Here is a 12,011-nt window from a genome sequence, read left to right on the forward strand (position 1 = left end):
TTGCATTAAAGGGTTCTTTGTTTAAAACAAGTTATCACCGATCCATGGGCTCCACAGGATAGGTGATCACTTATTGATCGTTTGGGTTCGAACATTGGAAAACGCACCTATCGGAAGTATGGGGAAGTTTTATCCCTGTCAGGACACTTATCCCCATTTTAAAATGCAGCAGCAGGTGGGACGTCTGACCGCAGCTCCATTCATTCTCTTTGGGGCTTCCAGAAAAAAACAAGATCAGCCACTGAGTGGAATGAATGGATCAGTGGCCAAGTCGCACATGAGCTCCAGTCTAATGGGGATAAAAACTCCACATTCTACCAATTGGTGCGGGTCCCAGCATTCAGACCCCTACTAATCAATAATTTATCACTTATCCTGTGGAGAGGTGATTACTTGTTTTCCCTGGAGAACCCCTGTAAGTGCATCTTGTTCCAAGTATTTAATCACTAATGGAAATAATCTTCTCCTAATTAAATATCAGAGAGAACAAATGACCGCCATACACAACACAATCCACTATACCAACACCAATAGTACCACATACAAGGGAGAAATATGGCCACACCGTGACCAGACCACATATTACCACCACATAGTGACCGAATAATACTACATACAAGGGAGAAATACAGTGACACCCGTAACCAGACCACATATTACTACCACATAGTGATCGAATAATACCACATACAAGGGAGAAATACCACCACACCGTGACCAGACCAGATATTAACAGCATATAGCGTCCAAATAATTCCCCACCATTGCTCTCCCCCACCTTCTCCATCATTATCATATCTCCCTCCTCCATCATCATTGCCATATCTCCCCCCACCTCCTCCATCTTCATTGCCATGTCTCCTCCCACCTCCTCCATCACCATTGCCATATCTACCCCCACCTCATCCATCACCATTGTTCTCCCTCATCTCCCCCCACCTCCTCCATCACCATTGCTCTCCCTCTTCTCCCCCAACCTCCTCCATCACCATTGCTCTCCCTCTTCTCCCCCACCTCCTCTATCACCAATGCTCTCCTTCTTTTCCCTCCACCTCCTCCAGCACCATTGCTCTCCCTCTTCTTCCCCCACCTCCTCTAGCACCATTGCTCTCCCTCTTCTCACCCCACCTCCTCCAGCACCATTGCTCTCCCTCTTCTCCCCCCACCTCCTCTAGCACCATTGCTCTCCTCCTTCTCCCCCCACCTCCTCCAGCACCATTGCTCTCCCTCTTCTCCCCCCACCTCCTCTAGCACCATTGCTCTCCCTCTCCTCCCCCCACTTCCCAAAGCACCATTGCTCTCCCTCTTCTCCCCCCACCTCCTCCAGCACCATTGCTTTCCCTCTTCTCCCCCACCTCCTTCAACACAATTGTTTTCAATCTTCTCCTCCCCACCTCCTCCATAACCATTGCTCTCCCTCTTCTCCCCCACCTCCTCCATAACCATTGCTCTCCCTCTTCTCCCCCCACCTCCTCCAGCACCATTGCTCTCCCTCTTCTCCCCCCACCTCCTCCAGCATCATTGCTCTCCTTCTTCTCCCCCACCTCCTCCAGCACCATTGTTCTCCCTCTTCTCCCCCCACCTCCTCCAGCACCATTGCTCTCCCTCTTCTCCACCCACCTCCTCCAGCACCATTACTCTAGTTAAAAAAAAAAAAAAAACACCCTCTCTGCTCATTCCCCTGCAGCATCGTCCTTTGCTTCCTGCCCAGCATCTTTCTCCCTGACACAGGCACGCGCTGCATGATGATGTCATCAAGCAGCGCGAGCCTGTGTCAGGGAGAAAGTGCCGGGCAGGAAGCAGAGGACGGATCCCTCCGCTCCTCTACCATTTTCTCCTGTCAGCAGCGGAGCTGGAGGGATCGCTTCCTGCCCGCCGCAGCACACGATGAGGGCAATGTGGCCATGGGCCCCCCGAGCCTGGAGGTCCGAGAAGCAGGCCAAATTGCCCGCATCAGGCGCACAGCAAGGGCCTCCCCCTCCACCTTTGGGCCCTGGTGCAGGTGCACTGGCGGCCATGTTAACCAGCGTGCCCCCATGCGTCCTGCTCGGGGGCCTGCTGAGGACCCGGGCCCACTGGAGAATTCTCCAGTGTCCCGGTGCCCCATTCTGACCTTGCCCGTGTCCCTGGTCCCCATGTCCCTTTCCACCATGTCACTAACCCCTGGTTCCCTGGCCCCCATGTCCATGGCCCCCATGTCTCTGGTCCCCAGGTCCCGATGTCCCTGGCCACCATGGACATGGGGGCCGGAGACCAGGGACATGGGGACCCAAGATGGGGGAAATGATTAATTAAATGGGCCAGGTTGAGGGACTTAAAAGGAATCTGTGACCCCCTGGGACGTCTAAAACCTACTAATATGGGCATACAGGTGATAGAAATGTTAAACTGGTCCTATCTGTATGCCTCATATTAGTGGTCTTGTTCAGAAATCTTGTTTTATATCTTTATGCTAATGATCCCTTACAGTCCCCGGGGCATAGGGTGCCTGGATGAAATCCCTGCCTCCTCTCTTCATTATAATAGCAACCCCTTCCCCTGCACGTCACAGTGCCCTGTGACGTGCAGTTGCGGTGCCGTAATCCCGCGCCTGTGCCCCGCCCTCCCTGCACAATGCGTACATCTTCCTCCCTTCTATAATGTCTTCAACTAGAGACATCACCGGTGAGTCAGTGTATTACATGTACACGATGCACACTATACATTATATACAGAACTCCTGTGTATAATGTCACTGGTGATCACTGTATTACCTGTACACTCACACTATATACATAGCTCCTGTATATAATATCACTGGTGATCCCTGTATTACCTGTACACTATATACTTAGCTCCTGTGTATAATTTCACTGTTGATCACTTTATTACCTGTACACTATATACAGAGCTCCTGTGTATAGTGTCATTGGTGATCACTGTATTACCTTTACACTGACACTTTATACAGAGCTCCTGTGTATAATGTCACCGGTGATCCCTGTATTACCTGTACACTATACACTATATACAGAGCTTCTGTGTATAATGTAACCATTGGTAATAGCAGTGTTGTTAGTATTGTGGTTTTTATTAATGATCAGTGTTGTAATATTCGGTCACTATGACATAATATGTGGACTGGTCATGGTGTGGCGGTATTTGTCCCTTGTATGTGGAATCATTTGGATGTTATATGCTGTTAATATCTGGTCTGGTCACGGTGTGGGGATATTTCTCCCTTGTACAGTATGTGGTATTATTCGGTCATTATGTGGTGGTAATATGTGGTCTGGTCATGGTGTGGCGGTATTTCTCCCTTGTATGTGGTATTATTTGGTTGCTATATGCTGGAAATATGTAGTCCAGTCATGGTGTGGCGGTATTTCTCCCTTGTACGTGGTATTATTGGTGTTGGTATAGTGGATTGTGTTGTGTATGGCAGTCATTTATTCTCTCTGATATTAATTAGGAGAAGATTCTTTATTTCCATTAGTGATTAAATACTTGGAACAAGATGCACTTACAGGGGTCTCCGGGGAAAAAAAGTGATCACCTCTCCACAGGATAAGTGATAAATTATTGATTAGTGGGGGGTCTGAATGCTGGAACCTGCACCGATTTGTAGAATGTGGAGTTTTTATCCCCATTAGACTGGAGCTCATGTGCGACTTGACCACTGATCCATTCATTCCCTCAGTGGCTGTGAGCCCTGTTCTTGTTTTTTTTCTGGATGCCCTAAAGAGAATGAATGAGGCTGCGGTCAGACGTCCTACTGCATTTTAAAATTGGGATAAGTGTCCTGACAGGGATAAAACTTCCCAATCCTCCGATAGGTGTGTGTTCCAATGTTCGGACCCAAGAGATCAATAAGTTATCACCGATCCTGTAAAGCCCATGGATCGGTGATAACTTGTTTTAACCAAAGAACCCCTTTAATGCAAACCACCGGAATTGTACATCCCAGTTATAGTGGCGCACAGTAGATGTGCAGGAGTCGCCTGTGATTTACAGTCAACGCTCCACTATAATGGGGATATCGGCTAACAGGTATTTGCATATTGCTGTAGGGTGGGCCCGAGGATCAATTCACCCTGTGGGCCCCAGACACCCCAGTCCAACACTGCTTGTAATAATCTATTTGCCCCCCTTTGAACTGACTCTAACTTCTGAATATCCTTTTTAAAATGTGGAGCCCAAAACTGGATCCCATATTCCAGATATCACCAGTGATTTACAGTATAAAGGGGTAACCATACGTTGGGATTGCGAGATTTTAATTCTCTTTTTACACATCCTAAAATCATATAATCGGGAAGTACTTTTGAGGCAGTGCCAAACTCAGAAGGGAAGGTGTGCCACATAATAGTGCAGATTTTAATGTTATGGCTTGCAGATGCCATAACCTACTGGAAGATCCTTTGAGATGCCAGAACACCAGAACCCACACATAAGTGACCCCATTTTACAAACTACATCTCTCAATGAATTCATCTAAGGGTGCAATGATCATATTGACTACACGGGTGTGTTACAGAATTTTATTCCATTGGGCAGTGAAGAAAAAATAATTACATTTTTGCCACAAAAATTCTGTTTTAGCCACAGTTTTTAAATGGGTAAAAATGGCACCAAAATTTGTCACACAGCTTCTGCTGAAAGTGGAAAGACCCAATATGTGTTGGTACAGTACTACTTAGACACACAGCAGGGACAAAGCGCTATTTGCCTCCTGGAGCACAGATTTTCTTAGAATAGTTCGCAGACTCCATATACAGAGCCCCTAAGTATTAGAAGAGCAGAATACCCCCCCCCTCAAGTGAACACTTTTTGGGAATGATAACCCTGCCAAACATGTGGATGCTAAATGTGGTGCTCAGAAGGGAGGGGGAATTAGGATTTGGGAGTACAGAATTAGCTGGATTTCTTTTGGGGGGTGAAGAGCCATAGCACTTTTCCAGAGTCTTTATAGTACCAGTAACGTGGAAACCCCCTATATTTCCATTGACAGATGACAGACCTGAGCGGTGATTTACTTTTTTTGTGGATTGAATTGAAACTTTTGTTGGGAACATTTTACATAACATTCTGGATCACATTTATACTGCACTCTACACTGAGCACTTACATCGGGGTTTCCATCTAAATCTCGGAGTGACGTGATTCAGATGAAACCCAGATGAGGGATCCATTCACTACAATGAGGCAACAGAGTTACTCTGGACTCCGTCGGGCCTCTGTTCAGCTGTGTCCTTTTCAGAAGTTCACAAAACTGTGGCAGACTGTGCTTTTATGCACTCCTAAAAAGATGGACACTGCTGGATCACAATGCCTCCATCTGCCTCATTATAGGGAATCTTGCTCGGGGGCTTTCGTCTGAATCATGTATTTCAGAGATTTACACAGAAACCCCGGTGCAAGCGCTCACCACAGAGCGCAGAATAAATGTGCGCCAAGCCTTAGTGCGATCTTTGGGAGGCAGAATGAACAAATCAACAACAGGTGAAGAATTTATTTTTTACGCCGTGCTTTGTGCAGTATAAGTGATTAGACAACTTTATTAGACAACTTTGGGTCGGTGCGATTATAGCTATACCAGATTTAGATATTTTTTTATATTTGGCTGCTGTCACACACTAAAAGACACTTTTTTTTTCAAAAACTATTTCAATAACTATTTGCATCCCAATATTTTGAGAGCTATAATTTTCCTATATTTCTGCTGACAGAGTCATGTGAGGGCTTGTTTTTTGCGGGACGAGCTGTAGTTTTTATTGATACCGTTTTCAGGCACATAAGTTTTTTGGATCACTTTGTATTCCGATTTTTGGGAGGCAAAATGAACAAAGACCAGCAAATCAGGAGTTGTTTTTTGGGGAGGGTTTTTAATGCCATTCCGCGTGTGGTAAAAATGATAAGGCAGCTTTATTCTTCGGGTCAGTACTTTTACAACGATACTACATTTATATAGTTTTTTTATGTTTTGGTGCTTTTACACAATAAAAACTATTTTTTAGAAAAAAGAATTATTTTTGCATCGCTGTATTCTGAGAGCTATAACTTTTTAACCACTTCGGCCAGAGTTTGTTTTCGCCTTCGTGACCAGGCCAATTTTTTCAATTTTGACCACTGTCACTTTATGAGGTAATAGCTCTGGAACGCTTCAACGGATCCCCCTGATTCTGAGATTGCTTTTTTATGACATATTGTACTTCATGATAGTGGTAAAATTTCTTCGATATCACTTGCGTTTATTTGTGAAAAAATCGGAAATTTGGTGAAAATTTTGAACATTTTGCAATTTTCAAACTTTGAATTTTCATGCCCTTAAATCAGAGAGATATGTCACACAAAATAGTTAATAAATAACATTTCCCACATGTCTACTTTACATCAGCACAATTTTGGAACCAACATTTTTGGTTAAAAGTTGACCAGCGATTTCTCATTTTTCCAACAAAATTTACAAAAACATTTTTTTAGGGACCACATCTTATTTGAAGTGACTTTGAGGGGCCTTTATGACAGAAAATACCCAAAAGTGACACCATTCTAAAAACTGCACCCCTCAAGGTGCTCAAAACCACATTCAAGAAGTTTATTAACCCTTCAGGTGCTTCACGGGAATTTTTAGAATGTGGAAGAAAACAATGAACATTTAACTTTTTTTTCACAAAAATGTTACTTTAGACCCAATTGTTTGATTTTCACAAGGGTAACAGGAAAAAAATGGACTACACAATTTGTAGTGCAATTTCTCCTAAGCACGCTGATACCCCATATGTGAGGGAAAACCACATATGAGCGCACTGCAAGGTTCGGAAGGGAAGGAGCGCCATTAGACTTTTTGAATGTAAAATTAGTTTGAATAATTATCGGACGCCATGTCGCATTTGGGGAGCTCCTGATGTGCCTAAACAGTGGAAACCCCCCACAAGTGACACCATTTTGGAAACTAGACCCCTTAGGGAACTTATCTAGATGTGTGGTGAGCACCTTGAAGCCCCAGGTTCTTCATAGAAGTTTATAATATTGAGCCGTAAAAATAAAATTTTCACATTTTTCCCACAAAAACATTTTTCATCCCTTAATTTTGCATTATCATAAGGGTAACAGGAGAAATTGCACCATGAAATTTGTTGTGCAATTTCTCCTGAGTATGCCGATACCCCATATGTGGGGGAAAACCACTGTTTGGGCGCACTGCAGGGTTCAGAAGGGAAGGAGCGCCATTTGACTTTTTGAATGTAAAATTTGCTTGAATAATTAGCGGATGCCATGTCGCATTTGGGGAGCCCCTGATGTGCCTAAACAGTCGAAACCCCCCACAAGTGACACCATTTTGGAAACTAGACCCCTTAGGGAACTTATCTAGATGTGTGGTGAGCACCTTGCTCCCCCAGGTGCTTCACAGAAGTTTATAATATTGAGCCGTAAAAAAAAAAAATTCACATTTTTCCCATAAAAATGTTTTTCATCCCCTAATTTTGCATTATCATAAGGGTAACAGGAGAAATTGCACCATGAAATTTGTTGTACACTTTCTCCTGAGCATGCCGATACCCCATATGTGGGGGAAAACCACTGTTTGGGCGCACTGCAGCGTTCGGAAGGGAAGGAGCGCCATTTGACTTTTTTAATGTAAAATTTGCTTGAATAATTAGCGGACACCATGTCGCATTTGGGGAGCCCCTGATGTGCCTAAACAGTGGAAACCCCGCACAAGTGACACCATTTTGGAAATTAGACCACTTAGGGAACTTATCTAGATGTGTGGTGAGCACCTTGCTCCCCCAGGTGCTTCACAGAAGTTTATAATATTGAGCCGTAAAAAAAAAAAATTCACATTTTTCCCATAAAAATGTTTTTCATCCCCTAATTTTGCATTATCATAAGGGTAACAGGAGAAATTGCACCATGAAATTTGTTTTGCAATTTCTCCTGAGTATGCTGATACCCCATATGTGGGGGAAACCACTGCTTTGGTGTACGGCAGGGTTCGGAAGAGAAAGGAGCGCTATGTTGGCTGGGATAGGTTGCAGACACCAGGTCACATTTGAAGAGTCGGTGACATGCCGAAACAGCAGAAACCCCCACAAGTGACACCATTTTGTAAACTACACCTCTCAAGGAATTCATCTAGGGAAGTAGTGAGTATTTTTAAATTTTTTAATTTATACCATTGGGCAGTGAAGAAAACATAATTATATTTTTACCACAAAAAAATGTTTTACCCTCAGATTTTACATTTTCACACAGGGCAATGGGTAAAAATGGTGCCGAAATGTGTCACACAATTTCTTCTAAACGTGGCAATACCCCATATGTGGCTGTACTGTACCGCTTAGCCATACGGCGAGATCCGGAAGGGATGGAGCACTATTTGACTCCTGGAGAACAAATTATTGTAGAATAGTTTGCGGACTCCATATACACTGCCCCTAAGTGCTAGAAGAGCAGAATCCCCCCTCAAGTGACCCCATTTTGGAAATTATACCCCTTTGGGAATTTACCTACAGGTGTAGTGACGATTTTAACTCCATGGGTCTTTTCCAGAAACAAGCAGCAGTGGATGTTGCGGAGTGAAAATTTCAAACTGCTGTTGAAGTGACCAGTACGCTGTAGTGACCAGTACGTTGTGCCCAGATGGTGCTTCTGGAGACATGCACCTGTAAATTAGGCAAGCTCTCATCGCTACAGGAATGCCAAACATGTGGACCCTAAATGTAGTTTAGGCACATTGTGGTGCTCAGAAGGGAGGGAGGCATTTGGATTTTGGAGCACAACATTTTCTGAATTTCTTTTGGGGGGCAAGGGCCATTTCGCTTTTCCAGAGCCTTTCTGCTACCAGTAACTTGGAAGTCCCTTATATTTTTAACAGATAACGTACCTGAGTGGGGACTAGCTTTTTTTGAGGACTGAGTTGAAGCTTTTATTGGGAACATTTTACATAACATTTATCCGGCGCTCTAGGCTGAGCACTTACATCGGGGTTTCCATCTAAATTTCCAAATGATGTAATTCAGATGAAACCCCTGCGGGATCCATTCACTATAATGAGGCAGCAGAGTTACTTTGGACTCTGTCTGGCCTCTGTTTAGCGGTGTCCTTTTTTTCAGAAGTGCACAAAATTGTGGCCAACCGCACTTTTATGCATGCCTAAAAAAACTGACACCGTGGGATCACAGGCCAGACGGCATTCACAGTGCCTATATCTGCCTCATTACAGGGAATCTTTCGTCATGGGTTCCATCTGAATCACGTATTTCAGAGATTTGCACGGAAATCCCGGTGTAAGTGCTCAGCGCAGAGCACAGGATAAATGTGAGCCTCACTGCGATCTTTGGGAGACATAATAAACAAATGAGAAGCAGGTGAAGAATTGGTTTTATTTATTTTTTATGCCGTTCCTCGTGTGGTATAAGTAATTAGATTACTTTATTCATCTGGTCTGTGCGATTACAGCTATACCAGATTCATATCGGGTTTTTATTATTGACAGCTGTCACACACAAAACGCTTTTTTTTTGCAAAATCCAGTTTTTGCATCGCCATATTTTGAGAGCTATAATTTTTCCATATTTCGGCCGACAGAGTCATATGAGGGCTTGTTTTTTGCCGGACGAGTTGACATTTTTATTGGTACCATTTTTGGGTATGTGACATTTTTTGATCACTTTCTATTCCGTTTTTTTGGAGGTAAAATGAACAAAAACCAACAATTCAGGAATTTTTTTTGAGGTTTTTTTTTATGCCATTCTGTGTGTGTTAAAATTGATAATGCAGCGTTATTCTTCGAGTCAGTTCGTTTACAGCAATACTACACTTATATCTTTTTTTATGTTTTGGCGCTTTTACACAATAAAATCATTTTATAGAAAAAAAATTTTTTTGCATCGCTTTATTCTGAGAGCTATAACTTTTTTCTTTTTCGGCTGATGGAGCTGTATGGCGGCTTTTTTTTTGCGGAACAAGATGACGTTTTCAGCGGTACCATTTTATTTCCATTTGGCTTTTTGAGCGCATTTTATTCCACTTTTTGTTTGGCGATATGATGAAAAAGCATAGTTTTTTGCTCCGTTTTTTATTTATTTTTTTTGCGGTGTGCACAAAAGGAGTTAATTAGTGTGACAGTTTTATAGATCGGGTTGTTTCGGAAGCGGCGATACCAAATATTTGTACTTTTTTTGTTTTTGCATAAATATACTGATTTATTGGTTTAATATTTTATTTATTTATTTTTATTTATTTTGTGATTTTTTTTTTAACAGTTTGAAAACATTTTTAAGACTTTTTTTTTTACATTTTTACTTAGTCCCTGTATGGGACATTAATTTTTATTTTTCTAATCACTGTTCTCATGCAATGCAATAGACATGTATTGCATTGCATGAGAGCTCTGCTGACAGTGTAAAACTGTCATTATCTCCTGCTAGACTCAGCTGCAGGCTGAGCCTAGCAGGACACCGTACATGGCAGACCCAGAGGCAGTCATGTGACCTCCGGCTGCCATGACAATGCCAGGTCCTCTCAGACATCAGGGGGGCCATTGGAGAGGTAAGTGGACGACCCCCTCTCCTCTCACTATCTTCTAGATGCCGCGATAGCTATAGATCGCGGCATCTAGAAGATAGCAAAGGGTTAACATCATTGGGACCTGATCCAATCAGGTCCCGATGATGTCCTCTGTCAGAGCTGTCGCTCTGCACCGCACCCGCAGAACTTGCAGGACCCTGGGGGTCCTGAGCGCTGCGGGACCACCGACCATTTATAAACGTCGGCGCTGCACAGAGCCCAGGCAGCGCCAACGTTTAGATACAGTGGGCGGTCGGGAAGTGGTTAATATTTCTCTCGTTGGAGTTGTATGATATCTTGATTTTTGCAGGACAAGATGATGTTTTCAGCGATACCATTTTTATTTATATTAATTTTTTGATCGCGTTTTATTCCACTTTATTCCAGCGGGATAGCACCCTGAAGAAGGCTAGATGAAACGCGTGTCGGGGCGACGGGCGGGCAGCTGCGCAGAGCACTTTATCAAGGTATTAAGCCTTCTGATATTCATTCTTTTGTTCATTTCTATTTATTCACATAGGCATCGGGAAACTGTGTTTGGAATTGTTGTTGATTGGCAATTATTCATTTTTGTTTTTATATGTCAGTCCATACTTACATATTCCTGTACCAAACAGGTGGTATTCAATGTTGTTAGCACAGTTTTCCCTATATGCATACAACATTTGATTTAGCCACAACATTGACTAAGCTTCCACATGCTAATTTGTGGCAACAATATTGTTTTATTATTGAACAACCTATTAGGGTCGTACGTTCTCTTCACATCTTTTATATGATGCAGGTCTTTTGATAAAATATTGTCTTATTAATGGTCTATATATATAAATTAATTTGCTGCCCGCTCATTTTTGTGAAGCACTGCATTGTTTTTTATTGTTTTTTTTAACTTTTGAGACATAATAAAATCTATTTTTATGGTTGAATAATATACTCGTACAATTCTTTTTTTGGGGGATCAAGTCCCTGTAGGGGAAAAAAAAAAGGGTGTGTGTCATGTTTATATTGAGTGTATGACCAGAAATACTATATAGGATTCCATTAGTGGAACTTTGTTGTTAATATTTATTCCAGCTGTATGATGAAAAACCATAGTTTGCTATGTTTTTTTTTTAACGGCGTTCACTTAAAGAGTTAACTAGTGTGACAGTTTTATAGATCGGGTCGTTCTGTATGCGGCGATACCAAATACATATAGTTTGGTTTTTTTTTTTACATAAAAATGTGTATTTATTGGTATAATATTTTTGTATTTGTTTTTATTATTTTGCAATTTTGAAAAAAAATATTTTTACCTAGTCCCTCTATGGGACTTTCACTTTTTCTTACTTTGATGGCAGGTATAATGCATTACAATGCACCAGCATTGCAATGCATTATATCTGTACAGAAGCTTCTTAGACTTTGCTCTGAGCATGGTCTGAGAGGCTTTCCGTAGCTTGGTTACCCGGGTGTCG

The sequence above is a fragment of the Phyllobates terribilis genome, unplaced genomic scaffold, assembly GCF_046119375.1.
Source record: "Phyllobates terribilis strain yellow unplaced genomic scaffold, ASM4611937v1 Scaffold_1__5_contigs__length_1240528914, whole genome shotgun sequence".
In the NCBI taxonomy this organism is placed as follows: domain Eukaryota; kingdom Metazoa; phylum Chordata; class Amphibia; order Anura; family Dendrobatidae; genus Phyllobates; species Phyllobates terribilis.